Below are 13,824 nucleotides of genomic sequence, written 5' to 3'. Positions count from 1 at the left end.
TCCTTCGAGCCGGAATTGAACCAGCGACCTAAGGATTGCTAATTTAGAGCTACAGTCCTCCGCTCTACCAGCTGAGCTATCGAAGGATTGTTGAAAGCCCACTAGGTTTGGCCATGGGTGCCACGAGCAGGTGGTAAAAATGATTCATTCAACCCAGCGAAAAAGGAATTCAGCGGTAGTATTGGAGAATGCGGGCATCGATCCCGCTACCTCTCGCATGCTAAGCGAGCGCTCTACCACTTGAGCTAATCCCCCAAACCTGGCAAACATATCGTCAGTTTCACGTCACACCAGGTCACAATTTTCATATACAATCACACATGCCAGTGCAAGCTTTTTTTTTTTTTTTTTTTTTTTAAGTGTGGATTCCATTTTTGCATACTGGAAGAACATTTAAGGAGTCTACAACGTGATTGGTGCCCTACAAATACAGTTGGGCAACTTTCTAGCAACCCCTTTCTATGTACATGGAGAATCAAATTGGGGACAGTGAAAAAAACTTGCATAGTTTGAAGAAAAAAGTTGCGATGTAGCACAATCCCAAAAGAGAACCATTGACCTTTTATGGCTTTGTTTGTTTATAGAAACTGCTGAGAGGTCGTGAAGGCCTTCTGGTCCTTTGGCACAAGTTGATCCAGGATTCAGGGTTTTGACCAGTAATTTTTGAGCCAAAACGCGTTTGCTTTTGACAGAAGCTACATCAACCAGCACAATACCAATGTTTACCTTGGCATTGCTTTTGTATTGCGGACTAACCCTACTAAGTTTCAAACAATAACTGATGAGCAGCAAATGGTTTAGATGAAGTGTTGAAAAAGCTAAGAACGCTTCTCTTCGTTTTTTTCTCCTTTTTGTGGTTGCTAAACTGTAAGAAGAGAGTAGAGCATGAGCTTGAACACAAAACATTAAAAGAGAATAAACGCAACACCAATGGTGAAAAAGCAAGCCATGCGTTGGCCGGGAATCGAACCCGGGTCAACTGCTTGGAAGGCAGCTATGCTCACCACTATACCACCAACGCTTACGTAAGCGCGCATTTTTTTTTTACATTTTCTGCAATAACAGTAAACGTTCTAGCAAATCCTTTCTAAGTACATGGAGAATCAAACTGGGGGAGAGTGAAAAAAGTTGTGATGTAGCACAATCCCAAGGAGAACCATTGACCTTTTATGGTTTGTTTATAGAAAATTTTGAGACGTCGTAAAGGCCTTCTGGTCCTTTAGCGGCACGAGTTGAACTGGGATTCAGGGTTTTAACCAGTGTTTTTTTGAGCCAAAAGGGTTTGCTGTAGACAGGGGCATTTAGAGGAAATGTAATGATGAAGAGTATAAAACACAACCGTTTAGCAGAGGATGGTTTCGATCCATCGACCTCTGGGTTATGGGCCCAGCACGCTTCCGCTGCGCCACTCTGCTTATGGTGGAGGATGCTCAGAGTTGAAGTCTAATTACTGCCTGCCTTCTGGTCTATGTCATGTAATTTATCAGCCATTTCTTATCTGTTGGCAACTAAATTATTCTTGGTGCTTTGCAAATGTTTGTTTTTGTTGAAAATCATGTCTCTGTGGCGCAATCGGTTAGCGCGTTCGGCTGTTAACCGAAAGGTTGGTGGTTCGAGTCCACCCAGGGACGTTGCACCCTTTTGCTTCAGTTGAAGAAGTTTTTGCATTTGTGCTAAGCATCTCCCTCAAGTAAAAGCCATTTTGCTGACGATGTTTTGAATTCACGAGACAAACTGGAGAAAAACCTTCTGGATGAGATAGGATAAACAAAACTTCCTTCGAGCCGGAATTGAACCAGCGACCTAAGGATTGCTAATTTAGAGCTACAGTCCTCCGCTCTACCAGCTGAGCTATCGAAGGATTGTTGAAAGCCCACTAGGTTTGGCCATGGGTGCCACGAGCAGGTGGTAAAAATGATTCATTCAACCCAGCGAAAAAGGAATTCAGCGGTAGTATTGGAGAATGCGGGCATCGATCCCGCTACCTCTCGCATGCTAAGCGAGCGCTCTACCACTTGAGCTAATCCCCCAAACCTGGCAAACATATCGTCAGTTTCACGTCACACCAGGTCACAATTTTCATATACAATCACACATGCCAGTGCAAGCTTTTTTTTTTTTTTTTTTTTTTTAAAGTGTGGATTCCATTTTTGCATACTGGAAGAACATTTAAGGAGTCTACAACGTGATTGGTGCCCTACAAATACAGTTGGGCAACTTTCTAGCAACCCCTTTCTATGTACATGGAGAATCAAATTGGGGACAGTGAAAAAAACTTGCATAGTTTGAAGAAAAAAGTTGCGATGTAGCACAATCCCAAAAGAGAACCATTGACCTTTTATGGCTTTGTTTGTTTATAGAAACTGCTGAGAGGTCGTGAAGGCCTTCTGGTCCTTTGGCACAAGTTGATCCAGGATTCAGGGTTTTGACCAGTAATTTTTGAGCCAAAACGCGTTTGCTTTTGACAGAAGCTACATCAACCAGCACAATACCAATGTTTACCTTGGCATTGCTTTTGTATTGCGGACTAACCCTACTAAGTTTCAAACAATAACTGATGAGCAGCAAATGGTTTAGATGAAGTGTTGAAAAAGCTAAGAACGCTTCTCTTCGTTTTTTTCTCCTTTTTGTGGTTGCTAAACTGTAAGAAGAGAGTAGAGCATGAGCTTGAACACAAAACATTAAAAGAGAATAAACGCAACACCAATGGTGAAAAAGCAAGCCATGCGTTGGCCGGGAATCGAACCCGGGTCAACTGCTTGGAAGGCAGCTATGCTCACCACTATACCACCAACGCTTACGTAAGCGCGCATTTTTTTTTTACATTTTCTGCAATAACAGTAAACGTTCTAGCAAATCCTTTCTAAGTACATGGAGAATCAAACTGGGGGAGAGTGAAAAAAGTTGTGATGTAGCACAATCCCAAGGAGAACCATTGACCTTTTATGGTTTGTTTATAGAAAATTTTGAGACATCGTAAAGGCCTTCTGGTCCTTTAGCGGCACGAGTTGAACTGGGATTCAGGGTTTTAACCAGTGTTTTTTTGAGCCAAAAGGGTTTGCTGTAGACAGGGGCATTTAGAGGAAATGTAATGATGAAGAGTATAAAACACAACCGTTTAGCAGAGGATGGTTTCGATCCATCGACCTCTGGGTTATGGGCCCAGCACGCTTCCGCTGCGCCACTCTGCTTATGGTGGAGGATGCTCAGAGTTGAAGTCTAATTACTGCCTGCCTTCTGGTCTATGTCATGTAATTTATCAGCCATTTCTTATCTGTTGGCAACTAAATTATTCTTGGTGCTTTGCAAATGTTTGTTTTTGTTGAAAATCATGTCTCTGTGGCGCAATCGGTTAGCGCGTTCGGCTGTTAACCGAAAGGTTGGTGGTTCGAGTCCACCCAGGGACGTTGCACCCTTTTGCTTCAGTTGAAGAAGTTTTTGCATTTGTGCTAAGCATCTCCCTCAAGTAAAAGCCATTTTGCTGACGATGTTTTGAATTCACGAGACAAACTGGAGAAAAACCTTCTGGATGAGATAGGATAAACAAAACTTCCTTCGAGCCGGAATTGAACCAGCGACCTAAGGATTGCTAATTTAGAGCTACAGTCCTCCGCTCTACCAGCTGAGCTATCGAAGGATTGTTGAAAGCCCACTAGGTTTGGCCATGGGTGCCACGAGCAGGTGGTAAAAATGATTCATTCAACCCAGCGAAAAAGGAATTCAGCGGTAGTATTGGAGAATGCGGGCATCGATCCCGCTACCTCTCGCATGCTAAGCGAGCGCTCTACCACTTGAGCTAATCCCCCAAACCTGGCAAACATATTGTCAGTTTCACGTCACACCAGGTCACAATTTTCATATACAATCACACATGCCAGTGCAAGCTTTTTTTTTTTTTTTTTTTTTTTAAGTGTGGATTCCATTTTTGCATACTGGAAGAACATTTAAGGAGTCTACAACGTGATTGGTGCCCTACAAATACAGTTGGGCAACTTTCTAGCAACCCCTTTCTATGTACATGGAGAATCAAATTGGGGACAGTGAAAAAAACTTGCATAGTTTGAAGAAAAAAGTTGCGATGTAGCACAATCCCAAAAGAGAACCATTGACCTTTTATGGCTTTGTTTGTTTATAGAAACTGCTGAGAGGTCGTGAAGGCCTTCTGGTCCTTTGGCACAAGTTGATCCAGGATTCAGGGTTTTGACCAGTAATTTTTGAGCCAAAACGCGTTTGCTTTTGACAGAAGCTACATCAACCAGCACAATACCAATGTTTACCTTGGCATTGCTTTTGTATTGCGGACTAACCCTACTAAGTTTCAAACAATAACTGATGAGCAGCAAATGGTTTAGATGAAGTGTTGAAAAAGCTAAGAACGCTTCTCTTCGTTTTTTTCTCCTTTTTGTGGTTGCTAAACTGTAAGAAGAGAGTAGAGCATGAGCTTGAACACAAAACATTAAAAGAGAATAAACGCAACACCAATGGTGAAAAAGCAAGCCATGCGTTGGCCGGGAATCGAACCCGGGTCAACTGCTTGGAAGGCAGCTATGCTCACCACTATACCACCAACGCTTACGTAAGCGCGCATTTTTTTTTTACATTTTCTGCAATAACAGTAAACGTTCTAGCAAATCCTTTCTAAGTACATGGAGAATCAAACTGGGGGAGAGTGAAAAAAGTTGTGATGTAGCACAATCCCAAGGAGAACCATTGACCTTTTATGGTTTGTTTATAGAAAATTTTGAGACGTCGTAAAGGCCTTCTGGTCCTTTAGCGGCACGAGTTGAACTGGGATTCAGGGTTTTAACCAGTGTTTTTTTGAGCCAAAAGGGTTTGCTGTAGACAGGGGCATTTAGAGGAAATGTAATGATGAAGAGTATAAAACACAACCGTTTAGCAGAGGATGGTTTCGATCCATCGACCTCTGGGTTATGGGCCCAGCACGCTTCCGCTGCGCCACTCTGCTTATGGTGGAGGATGCTCAGAGTTGAAGTCTAATTACTGCCTGCCTTCTGGTCTATGTCATGTAATTTATCAGCCATTTCTTATCTGTTGGCAACTAAATTATTCTTGGTGCTTTGCAAATGTTTGTTTTTGTTGAAAATCATGTCTCTGTGGCGCAATCGGTTAGCGCGTTCGGCTGTTAACCGAAAGGTTGGTGGTTCGAGTCCACCCAGGGACGTTGCACCCTTTTGCTTCAGTTGAAGAAGTTTTTGCATTTGTGCTAAGCATCTCCCTCAAGTAAAAGCCATTTTGCTGACGATGTTTTGAATTCACGAGACAAACTGGAGAAAAACCTTCTGGATGAGATAGGATAAACAAAACTTCCTTCGAGCCGGAATTGAACCAGCGACCTAAGGATTGCTAATTTAGAGCTACAGTCCTCCGCTCTACCAGCTGAGCTATCGAAGGATTGTTGAAAGCCCACTAGGTTTGGCCATGGGTGCCACGAGCAGGTGGTAAAAATGATTCATTCAACCCAGCGAAAAAGGAATTCAGCGGTAGTATTGGAGAATGCGGGCATCGATCCCGCTACCTCTCGCATGCTAAGCGAGCGCTCTACCACTTGAGCTAATCCCCCAAACCTGGCAAACATATCGTCAGTTTCACGTCACACCAGGTCACAATTTTCATATACAATCACACATGCCAGTGCAAGCTTTTTTTTTTTTTTTTTTTTTTTAAGTGTGGATTCCATTTTTGCATACTGGAAGAACATTTAAGGAGTCTACAACGTGATTGGTGCCCTACAAATACAGTTGGGCAACTTTCTAGCAACCCCTTTCTATGTACATGGAGAATCAAATTGGGGACAGTGAAAAAAACTTGCATAGTTTGAAGAAAAAAGTTGCGATGTAGCACAATCCCAAAAGAGAACCATTGACCTTTTATGGCTTTGTTTGTTTATAGAAACTGCTGAGAGGTCGTGAAGGCCTTCTGGTCCTTTGGCACAAGTTGATCCAGGATTCAGGGTTTTGACCAGTAATTTTTGAGCCAAAACGCGTTTGCTTTTGACAGAAGCTACATCAACCAGCACAATACCAATGTTTACCTTGGCATTGCTTTTGTATTGCGGACTAACCCTACTAAGTTTCAAACAATAACTGATGAGCAGCAAATGGTTTAGATGAAGTGTTGAAAAAGCTAAGAACGCTTCTCTTCGTTTTTTTCTCCTTTTTGTGGTTGCTAAACTGTAAGAAGAGAGTAGAGCATGAGCTTGAACACAAAACATTAAAAGAGAATAAACGCAACACCAATGGTGAAAAAGCAAGCCATGCGTTGGCCGGGAATCGAACCCGGGTCAACTGCTTGGAAGGCAGCTATGCTCACCACTACACCACCAACGCTTACGTAAGCGTGCATTTTTTTTTTACATTTTCTGCAATAACAGTAAACGTTCTAGCAAATCCTTTCTAAATACATGGAGAATCAAACTGGGGGAGAGTGAAAAAAGTTGTGATGTAGCACAATCCCAAGGAGAACCATTGACCTTTTATGGTTTGTTTATAGAAAATTTTGAGACGTCGTAAAGGCCTTCTGGTCCTTTAGCGGCACGAGTTGAACTGGGATTCAGGGTTTTAACCAGTGTTTTTTTGAGCCAAAAGGGTTTGCTGTAGACAGGGGCATTTAGAGGAAATGTAATGATGAAGAGTATAAAACACAACCGTTTAGCAGAGGATGGTTTCAATCCATCGACCTCTGGGTTATGGGCCCAGCACGCTTCCGCTGCGCCACTCTGCTTATGGTGGAGGATGCTCAGAGTTGAAGTCTAATTACTGCCTGCCTTCTGGTCTATGTCATGTAATTTATCAGCCATTTCTTATCTGTTGGCAACTAAATTATTCTTGGTGCTTTGCAAATGTTTGTTTTTGTTGAAAATCATGTCTCTGTGGCGCAATCGGTTAGCGCGTTCGGCTGTTAACCGAAAGGTTGGTGGTTCGAGTCCACCCAGGGACGTTGCACCCTTTTGCTTCAGTTGAAGAAGTTTTTGCATTTGTGCTAAGCATCTCCCTCAAGTAAAAGCCATTTTGCTGACGATGTTTTGAATTCACGAGACAAACTGGAGAAAAACCTTCTGGATGAGATAGGATAAACAAAACTTCCTTCGAGCCGGAATTGAACCAGCGACCTAAGGATTGCTAATTTAGAGCTACAGTCCTCCGCTCTACCAGCTGAGCTATCGAAGGATTGTTGAAAGCCCACTAGGTTTGGCCATGGGTGCCACGAGCAGGTGGTAAAAATGATTCATTCAACCCAGCGAAAAAGGAATTCAGCGGTAGTATTGGAGAATGCGGGCATCGATCCCGCTACCTCTCGCATGCTAAGCGAGCGCTCTACCACTTGAGCTAATCCCCCAAACCTGGCAAACATATCGTCAGTTTCACGTCACACCAGGTCACACTTTTCATATACAATCACACATGCCAGTGCAAGCTTTTTTTTTTTTTTTTTTTTTTTAAGTGTGGATTCCATTTTTGCATACTGGAAGAACATTTAAGGAGTCTACAACGTGATTGGTGCCCTACAAATACAGTTGGGCAACTTTCTAGCAACCCCTTTCTATGTACATGGAGAATCAAATTGGGGACAGTGAAAAAAACTTGCATAGTTTGAAGAAAAAAGTTGCGATGTAGCACAATCCCAAAAGAGAACCATTGACCTTTTATGGCTTTGTTTGTTTATAGAAACTGCTGAGAGGTCGTGAAGGCCTTCTGGTCCTTTGGCACAAGTTGATCCAGGATTCAGGGTTTTGACCAGTAATTTTTGAGCCAAAACGCGTTTGCTTTTGACAGAAGCTACACCAACCAGCACAATACCAATGTTTACCTTGGCATTGCTTTTGTATTGCGGACTAACCCTACTAAGTTTCAAACAATAACTGATGAGCAGCAAATGGTTTAGATGAAGTGTTGAAAAAGCTAAGAACGCTTCTCTTCGTTTTTTCCTCCTTTTTGTGGTTGCTAAACTGTAAGAAGAGAGTAGAGCATGAGCTTGAACACAAAACATTAAAAGAGAATAAACGCAACACCAATGGTGAAAAAGCAAGCCATGCGTTGGCCGGGAATCGAACCCGGGTCAACTGCTTGGAAGGCAGCTATGCTCACCACTATACCACCAACGCTTACGTAAGCGCGCTTTTTTTTTTTACATTTTCTGCAATAACAGTAAACGTTCTAGCAAATCCTTTCTAAGTACATGGAGAATCAAACTGGGGGAGAGTGAAAAAAGTTGTGATGTAGCACAATCCCAAGGAGAACCATTGACCTTTTATGGTTTGTTTATAGAAAATTTTGAGACGTCGTAAAGGCCTTCTGGTCCTTTAGCGGCACGAGTTGAACTGGGATTCAGGGTTTTAACCAGTGTTTTTTTGAGCCAAAAGGGTTTGCTGTAGACAGGGGCATTTAGAGGAAATGTAATGATGAAGAGTATAAAACACAACCGTTTAGCAGAGGATGGTTTCGATCCATCGACCTCTGGGTTATGGGCCCAGCACGCTTCCGCTGCGCCACTCTGCTTATGGTGGAGGATGCTCAGAGTTGAAGTCTAATTACTGCCTGCCTTCTGGTCTATGTCATGTAATTTATCAGCCATTTCTTATCTGTTGGCAACTAAATTATTCTTGGTGCTTTGCAAATGTTTGTTTTTGTTGAAAATCATGTCTCTGTGGCGCAATCGGTTAGCGCGTTCGGCTGTTAACCGAAAGGTTGGTGGTTCGAGTCCACCCAGGGACGTTGCACCCTTTTGCTTCAGTAGTAAGCTACAGTTGAAGAAGTTTTTGCATTTGTGCTAAGCATCTCCCTCAAGTAAAAGCCATTTTGCTGACGATGTTTTGAATTCACGAGACAAACTGGAGAAAAACCTTCTGGATGAGATAGGATAAACAAAACTTCCTTCGAGCCGGAATTGAACCAGCGACCTAAGGATTGCTAATTTAGAGCTACAGTCCTCCGCTCTACCAGCTGAGCTATCGAAGGATTGTTGAAAGCCCACTAGGTTTGGCCATGGGTGCCACGAGCAGGTGGTAAAAATGATTCATTCAACCCAGCGAAAAAGGAATTCAGCGGTAGTATTGGAGAATGCGGGCATCGATCCCGCTACCTCTCGCATGCTAAGCGAGCGCTCTACCACTTGAGCTAATCCCCCAAACCTGGCAAACATATCGTCAGTTTCACGTCACACCAGGTCACAATTTTCATATACAATCACACATGCCAGTGCAAGCTTTTTTTTTTTTTTTTATTTTTTTAAGTGTGGATTCCATTTTTGCATACTGGAAGAACATTTAAGGAGTCTACAACGTGATTGGTGCCCTACAAATACAGTTGGGCAACTTTCTAGCAACCCCTTTCTATGTACATGGAGAATCAAATTGGGGACAGTGAAAAAAACTTGCATAGTTTGAAGAAAAAAGTTGCGATGTAGCACAATCCCAAAAGAGAACCATTGACCTTTTATGGCTTTGTTTGTTTATAGAAACTGCTGAGAGGTCGTGAAGGCCTTCTGGTCCTTTGGCACAAGTTGATCCAGGATTCAGGGTTTTGACCAGTAATTTTTGAGCCAAAACGCGTTTGCTTTTTACAGAAGCTACACCAACCAGCACAATACCAATGTTTACCTTGGCATTGCGGACTAACCCTACTAAGTTTCAAACAATAACTGATGAGCAGGAAATGGTTTAGATGAAGTGTTGAAAAAGCTAAGAACGCTTCTCTTCGTTTTTTCCTCCTTTTTGTGGTTGCTAAACTGTAAGAAGAGAGTAGAGCATGAGCTTGAACACAAAACATTAAAAGAGAATAAACGCAACACCAATGGTGAAAAAGCAAGCCATGCGTTGGCCGGGAATCGAACCCGGGTCAACTGCTTGGAAGGCAGCTATGCTCACCACTATACCACCAACGCTTACGTAAGCGCGCATTTTTTTTTTACATTTTCTGCAATAACAGTAAACGTTCTAGCAAATCCTTTCTAAGTACATGGAGAATCAAACTGGGGGAGAGTGAAAAAAGTTGTGATCTAGCACAATCCCAAGGAGAACCATTGACCTTTTATGGTTTGTTTATAGAAAATTTTGAGACGTCGTAAAGGCCTTCTGGTCCTTTAGCGGCACGAGTTGAACTGGGATTCAGGGTTTTAACCAGTGTTTTTTTGAGCCAAAAGGGTTTGCTGTAGACAGGGGCATTTAGAGGAAATGTAATGATGAAGAGTATAAAACACAACCGTTTAGCAGAGGATGGTTTCGATCCATCGACCTCTGGGTTATGGGCTCAGCACGCTTCCGCTGCGCCACTCTGCTTATGGTGGAGGATGCTCAGAGTTGAAGTCTAATTACTGCCTGCCTTCTGGTCTATGTCATGTAATTTATCAGCCATTTCTTATCTGTTGGCAACTAAATTATTCTTGGTGCTTTGCAAATGTTTGTTTTTGTTGAAAATCATGTCTCTGTGGCGCAATCGGTTAGCGCGTTCGGCTGTTAACCGAAAGGTTGGTGGTTCGAGTCCACCCAGGGACGTTGCACCCTTTTGCTTCAGTTGAAGAAGTTTTTGCATTTGTGCTAAGCATCTCCCTCAAGTAAAAGCCATTTTGCTGACGATGTTTTGAATTCACGAGACAAACTGGAGAAAAACCTTCTGGATGAGATAGGATAAACAAAACTTCCTTCGAGCCGGAATTGAACCAGCGACCTAAGGATTGCTAATTTAGAGCTACAGTCCTCCGCTCTACCAGCTGAGCTATCGAAGGATTGTTGAAAGCCCACTAGGTTTGGCCATGGGTGCCACGAGCAGGTGGTAAAAATGATTCATTCAACCCAGCGAAAAAGGAATTCAGCGGTAGTATTGGAGAATGCGGGCATCGATCCCGCTACCTCTCGCATGCTAAGCGAGCGCTCTACCACTTGAGCTAATCCCCCAAACCTGGCAAACATATCGTCAGTTTCACGTCACACCAGGTCACAATTTTCATATACAATCACACATGCCAGTGCAAGCTTTTTTTTTTTTTTTTTTTTTTTAAAGTGTGGATTCCATTTTTGCATACTGGAAGAACATTTAAGGAGTCTACAACGTGATTGGTGCCCTACAAATACAGTTGGGCAACTTTCTAGCAACCCCTTTCTATGTACATGGAGAATCAAATTGGGGACAGTGAAAAAAACTTGCATAGTTTGAAGAAAAAAGTTGCGATGTAGCACAATCCCAAAAGAGAACCATTGACCTTTTATGGCTTTGTTTGTTTATAGAAACTGCTGAGAGGTCGTGAAGGCCTTCTGGTCCTTTGGCACAAGTTGATCCAGGATTCAGGGTTTTGACCAGTAATTTTTGAGCCAAAACGCGTTTGCTTTTGACAGAAGCTACATCAACCAGCACAATACCAATGTTTACCTTGGCATTGCTTTTGTATTGCGGACTAACCCTACTAAGTTTCAAACAATAACTGATGAGCAGCAAATGGTTTAGATGAAGTGTTGAAAAAGCTAAGAACGCTTCTCTTCGTTTTTTTCTCCTTTTTGTGGTTGCTAAACTGTAAGAAGAGAGTAGAGCATGAGCTTGAACACAAAACATTAAAAGAGAATAAACGCAACACCAATGGTGAAAAAGCAAACCATGCGTTGGCCGGGAATCGAACCCGGGTCAACTGCTTGGAAGGCAGCTATGCTCACCACTATACCACCAACGCTTACGTAAGCGCGCATTTTTTTTTTACATTTTCTGCAATAACAGTAAACGTTCTAGCAAATCCTTTCTAAGTACATGGAGAATCAAACTGGGGGAGAGTGAAAAAAGTTGTGATGTAGCACAATCCCAAGGAGAACCATTGACCTTTTATGGTTTGTTTATAGAAAATTTTGAGACGTCGTAAAGGCCTTCTGGTCCTTTAGCGGCACGAGTTGAACTGGGATTCAGGGTTTTAACCAGTGTTTTTTTGAGCCAAAAGGGTTTGCTGTAGACAGGGGCATTTAGAGGAAATGTAATGATGAAGAGTATAAAACACAACCGTTTAGCAGAGGATGGTTTCGATCCATCGACCTCTGGGTTATGGGCCCAGCACGCTTCCGCTGCGCCACTCTGCTTATGGTGGAGGATGCTCAGAGTTGAAGTCTAATTACTGCCTGCCTTCTGGTCTATGTCATGTAATTTATCAGCCATTTCTTATCTGTTGGCAACTAAATTATTCTTGGTGCTTTGCAAATGTTTGTTTTTGTTGAAAATCATGTCTCTGTGGCGCAATCGGTTAGCGCGTTCGGCTGTTAACCGAAAGGTTGGTGGTTCGAGTCCACCCAGGGACGTTGCACCCTTTTGCTTCAGTTGAAGAAGTTTTTGCATTTGTGCTAAGCATCTCCCTCAAGTAAAAGCCATTTTGCTGACGATGTTTTGAATTCACGAGACAAACTGGAGAAAAACCTTCTGGATGAGATAGGATAAACAAAACTTCCTTCGAGCCGGAATTGAACCAGCGACCTAAGGATTGCTAATTTAGAGCTACAGTCCTCCGCTCTACCAGCTGAGCTATCGAAGGATTGTTGAAAGCCCACTAGGTTTGGCCATGGGTGCCACGAGCAGGTGGTAAAAATGATTCATTCAACCCAGCGAAAAAGGAATTCAGCGGTAGTATTGGAGAATGCGGGCATCGATCCCGCTACCTCTCGCATGCTAAGCGAGCGCTCTACCACTTGAGCTAATCCCCCAAACCTGGCAAACATATCGTCAGTTTCACGTCACACCAGGTCACAATTTTCATATACAATCACACATGCCAGTGCAAGCTTTTTTTTTTTTTTTTTTTTTTTAAGTGTGGATTCCATTTTTGCATACTGGAAGAACATTTAAGGAGTCTACAACGTGATTGGTGCCCTACAAATACAGTTGGGCAACTTTCTAGCAACCCCTTTCTATGTACATGGAGAATCAAATTGGGGACAGTGAAAAAAACTTGCATAGTTTGAAGAAAAAAGTTGCGATGTAGCACAATCCCAAAAGAGAACCATTGACCTTTTATGGCTTTGTTTGTTTATAGAAACTGCTGAGAGGTCGTGAAGGCCTTCTGGTCCTTTGGCACAAGTTGATCCAGGATTCAGGGTTTTGACCAGTAATTTTTGAGCCAAAACGCGTTTGCTTTTGACAGAAGCTACACCAACCAGCACAATACCAATGTTTACCTTGGCATTGCTTTTGTATTGCGGACTAACCCTACTAAGTTTCAAACAATAACTGATGAGCAGCAAATGGTTTAGATGAAGTGTTGAAAAAGCTAAGAACGCTTCTCTTCGTTTTTTCCTCCTTTTTGTGGTTGCTAAACTGTAAGAAGAGAGTAGAGCATGAGCTTGAACACAAAACATTAAAAGAGAATAAACGCAACACCAATGGTGAAAAAGCAAGCCATGCGTTGGCCGGGAATCGAACCCGGGTCAACTGCTTGGAAGGCAGCTATGCTCACCACTATACCACCAACGCTTACGTAAGCGCGCTTTTTTTTTTTACATTTTCTGCAATAACAGTAAACGTTCTAGCAAATCCTTTCTAAGTACATGGAGAATCAAACTGGGGGAGAGTGAAAAAAGTTGTGATGTAGCACAATCCCAAGGAGAACCATTGACCTTTTATGGTTTGTTTATAGAAAATTTTGAGACGTCGTAAAGGCCTTCTGGTCCTTTAGCGGCACGAGTTGAACTGGGATTCAGGGTTTTAACCAGTGTTTTTTTGAGCCAAAAGGGTTTGCTGTAGACAGGGGCATTTAGAGGAAATGTAATGATGAAGAGTATAAAACACAACCGTTTAGCAGAGGATGGTTTCGATCCATCGACCTCTGGGTTATGGGCCCAGCACG

The 13,824-nt window shown here is 42.6% G+C and overlaps 31 non-coding genes across 31 annotated transcripts; 7 read left to right on the top strand and 24 right to left on the bottom strand.

Annotated features, from left to right (window-relative positions):
- Positions 1-86, bottom strand: TRNAY-GUA (transfer RNA tyrosine (anticodon GUA)). Its single transcript is given in 2 exon segments — positions 1-36; positions 50-86. It is a non-coding gene; the product is annotated as a tRNA-Tyr (tRNA).
- A 96-nt stretch (positions 87-182) lies between these two features.
- On the bottom strand, positions 183-255 carry TRNAA-AGC (transfer RNA alanine (anticodon AGC)). Its single transcript has one exon. It is a non-coding gene; the product is annotated as a tRNA-Ala (tRNA).
- A 694-nt stretch (positions 256-949) lies between these two features.
- On the bottom strand, positions 950-1,021 carry TRNAG-UCC (transfer RNA glycine (anticodon UCC)). The gene has a single exon. It is a non-coding gene; the product is annotated as a tRNA-Gly (tRNA).
- Positions 1,022-1,557: 536 nt separating this feature from the next.
- Positions 1,558-1,631, top strand: TRNAN-GUU (transfer RNA asparagine (anticodon GUU)). The gene has a single exon. It is a non-coding gene; the product is annotated as a tRNA-Asn (tRNA).
- Positions 1,632-1,775: 144 nt separating this feature from the next.
- Positions 1,776-1,861, bottom strand: TRNAY-GUA (transfer RNA tyrosine (anticodon GUA)). Its single transcript is given in 2 exon segments — positions 1,776-1,811; positions 1,825-1,861. It is a non-coding gene; the product is annotated as a tRNA-Tyr (tRNA).
- Positions 1,862-1,957: 96 nt separating this feature from the next.
- Positions 1,958-2,030, bottom strand: TRNAA-AGC (transfer RNA alanine (anticodon AGC)). Its single transcript has one exon. It is a non-coding gene; the product is annotated as a tRNA-Ala (tRNA).
- Positions 2,031-2,725: 695 nt separating this feature from the next.
- On the bottom strand, positions 2,726-2,797 carry TRNAG-UCC (transfer RNA glycine (anticodon UCC)). Its single transcript has one exon. It is a non-coding gene; the product is annotated as a tRNA-Gly (tRNA).
- A 536-nt stretch (positions 2,798-3,333) lies between these two features.
- TRNAN-GUU (transfer RNA asparagine (anticodon GUU)) lies at positions 3,334-3,407 on the top strand. Its single transcript has one exon. It is a non-coding gene; the product is annotated as a tRNA-Asn (tRNA).
- Positions 3,408-3,551: 144 nt separating this feature from the next.
- TRNAY-GUA (transfer RNA tyrosine (anticodon GUA)) lies at positions 3,552-3,637 on the bottom strand. Its single transcript is given in 2 exon segments — positions 3,552-3,587; positions 3,601-3,637. It is a non-coding gene; the product is annotated as a tRNA-Tyr (tRNA).
- Positions 3,638-3,733: 96 nt separating this feature from the next.
- TRNAA-AGC (transfer RNA alanine (anticodon AGC)) lies at positions 3,734-3,806 on the bottom strand. The gene has a single exon. It is a non-coding gene; the product is annotated as a tRNA-Ala (tRNA).
- Positions 3,807-4,500: 694 nt separating this feature from the next.
- TRNAG-UCC (transfer RNA glycine (anticodon UCC)) lies at positions 4,501-4,572 on the bottom strand. Its single transcript has one exon. It is a non-coding gene; the product is annotated as a tRNA-Gly (tRNA).
- A 536-nt stretch (positions 4,573-5,108) lies between these two features.
- On the top strand, positions 5,109-5,182 carry TRNAN-GUU (transfer RNA asparagine (anticodon GUU)). The gene has a single exon. It is a non-coding gene; the product is annotated as a tRNA-Asn (tRNA).
- Positions 5,183-5,326: 144 nt separating this feature from the next.
- Positions 5,327-5,412, bottom strand: TRNAY-GUA (transfer RNA tyrosine (anticodon GUA)). Its single transcript is given in 2 exon segments — positions 5,327-5,362; positions 5,376-5,412. It is a non-coding gene; the product is annotated as a tRNA-Tyr (tRNA).
- Positions 5,413-5,508: 96 nt separating this feature from the next.
- On the bottom strand, positions 5,509-5,581 carry TRNAA-AGC (transfer RNA alanine (anticodon AGC)). The gene has a single exon. It is a non-coding gene; the product is annotated as a tRNA-Ala (tRNA).
- Positions 5,582-6,275: 694 nt separating this feature from the next.
- Positions 6,276-6,347, bottom strand: TRNAG-UCC (transfer RNA glycine (anticodon UCC)). Its single transcript has one exon. It is a non-coding gene; the product is annotated as a tRNA-Gly (tRNA).
- Positions 6,348-6,883: 536 nt separating this feature from the next.
- On the top strand, positions 6,884-6,957 carry TRNAN-GUU (transfer RNA asparagine (anticodon GUU)). The gene has a single exon. It is a non-coding gene; the product is annotated as a tRNA-Asn (tRNA).
- A 144-nt stretch (positions 6,958-7,101) lies between these two features.
- TRNAY-GUA (transfer RNA tyrosine (anticodon GUA)) lies at positions 7,102-7,187 on the bottom strand. Its single transcript is given in 2 exon segments — positions 7,102-7,137; positions 7,151-7,187. It is a non-coding gene; the product is annotated as a tRNA-Tyr (tRNA).
- A 96-nt stretch (positions 7,188-7,283) lies between these two features.
- On the bottom strand, positions 7,284-7,356 carry TRNAA-AGC (transfer RNA alanine (anticodon AGC)). Its single transcript has one exon. It is a non-coding gene; the product is annotated as a tRNA-Ala (tRNA).
- Positions 7,357-8,050: 694 nt separating this feature from the next.
- Positions 8,051-8,122, bottom strand: TRNAG-UCC (transfer RNA glycine (anticodon UCC)). Its single transcript has one exon. It is a non-coding gene; the product is annotated as a tRNA-Gly (tRNA).
- A 536-nt stretch (positions 8,123-8,658) lies between these two features.
- On the top strand, positions 8,659-8,732 carry TRNAN-GUU (transfer RNA asparagine (anticodon GUU)). Its single transcript has one exon. It is a non-coding gene; the product is annotated as a tRNA-Asn (tRNA).
- Positions 8,733-8,889: 157 nt separating this feature from the next.
- Positions 8,890-8,975, bottom strand: TRNAY-GUA (transfer RNA tyrosine (anticodon GUA)). Its single transcript is given in 2 exon segments — positions 8,890-8,925; positions 8,939-8,975. It is a non-coding gene; the product is annotated as a tRNA-Tyr (tRNA).
- A 96-nt stretch (positions 8,976-9,071) lies between these two features.
- On the bottom strand, positions 9,072-9,144 carry TRNAA-AGC (transfer RNA alanine (anticodon AGC)). Its single transcript has one exon. It is a non-coding gene; the product is annotated as a tRNA-Ala (tRNA).
- Positions 9,145-9,828: 684 nt separating this feature from the next.
- TRNAG-UCC (transfer RNA glycine (anticodon UCC)) lies at positions 9,829-9,900 on the bottom strand. Its single transcript has one exon. It is a non-coding gene; the product is annotated as a tRNA-Gly (tRNA).
- A 536-nt stretch (positions 9,901-10,436) lies between these two features.
- Positions 10,437-10,510, top strand: TRNAN-GUU (transfer RNA asparagine (anticodon GUU)). The gene has a single exon. It is a non-coding gene; the product is annotated as a tRNA-Asn (tRNA).
- A 144-nt stretch (positions 10,511-10,654) lies between these two features.
- Positions 10,655-10,740, bottom strand: TRNAY-GUA (transfer RNA tyrosine (anticodon GUA)). Its single transcript is given in 2 exon segments — positions 10,655-10,690; positions 10,704-10,740. It is a non-coding gene; the product is annotated as a tRNA-Tyr (tRNA).
- A 96-nt stretch (positions 10,741-10,836) lies between these two features.
- TRNAA-AGC (transfer RNA alanine (anticodon AGC)) lies at positions 10,837-10,909 on the bottom strand. Its single transcript has one exon. It is a non-coding gene; the product is annotated as a tRNA-Ala (tRNA).
- Positions 10,910-11,604: 695 nt separating this feature from the next.
- TRNAG-UCC (transfer RNA glycine (anticodon UCC)) lies at positions 11,605-11,676 on the bottom strand. The gene has a single exon. It is a non-coding gene; the product is annotated as a tRNA-Gly (tRNA).
- Positions 11,677-12,212: 536 nt separating this feature from the next.
- On the top strand, positions 12,213-12,286 carry TRNAN-GUU (transfer RNA asparagine (anticodon GUU)). The gene has a single exon. It is a non-coding gene; the product is annotated as a tRNA-Asn (tRNA).
- Positions 12,287-12,430: 144 nt separating this feature from the next.
- On the bottom strand, positions 12,431-12,516 carry TRNAY-GUA (transfer RNA tyrosine (anticodon GUA)). The gene is given in 2 exon segments: positions 12,431-12,466; positions 12,480-12,516. It is a non-coding gene; the product is annotated as a tRNA-Tyr (tRNA).
- A 96-nt stretch (positions 12,517-12,612) lies between these two features.
- On the bottom strand, positions 12,613-12,685 carry TRNAA-AGC (transfer RNA alanine (anticodon AGC)). The gene has a single exon. It is a non-coding gene; the product is annotated as a tRNA-Ala (tRNA).
- Positions 12,686-13,379: 694 nt separating this feature from the next.
- On the bottom strand, positions 13,380-13,451 carry TRNAG-UCC (transfer RNA glycine (anticodon UCC)). Its single transcript has one exon. It is a non-coding gene; the product is annotated as a tRNA-Gly (tRNA).
- Between the last annotated feature and the right edge of the window lie 373 nt (positions 13,452-13,824).

The sequence above is a fragment of the Ranitomeya imitator genome, chromosome 5 (genome assembly GCF_032444005.1).
Source record: "Ranitomeya imitator isolate aRanImi1 chromosome 5, aRanImi1.pri, whole genome shotgun sequence".
NCBI classification, from domain to species: Eukaryota; Metazoa; Chordata; class Amphibia; order Anura; family Dendrobatidae; genus Ranitomeya; species Ranitomeya imitator.
This window is presented reverse-complemented; position numbering and strand designations above follow the sequence as displayed.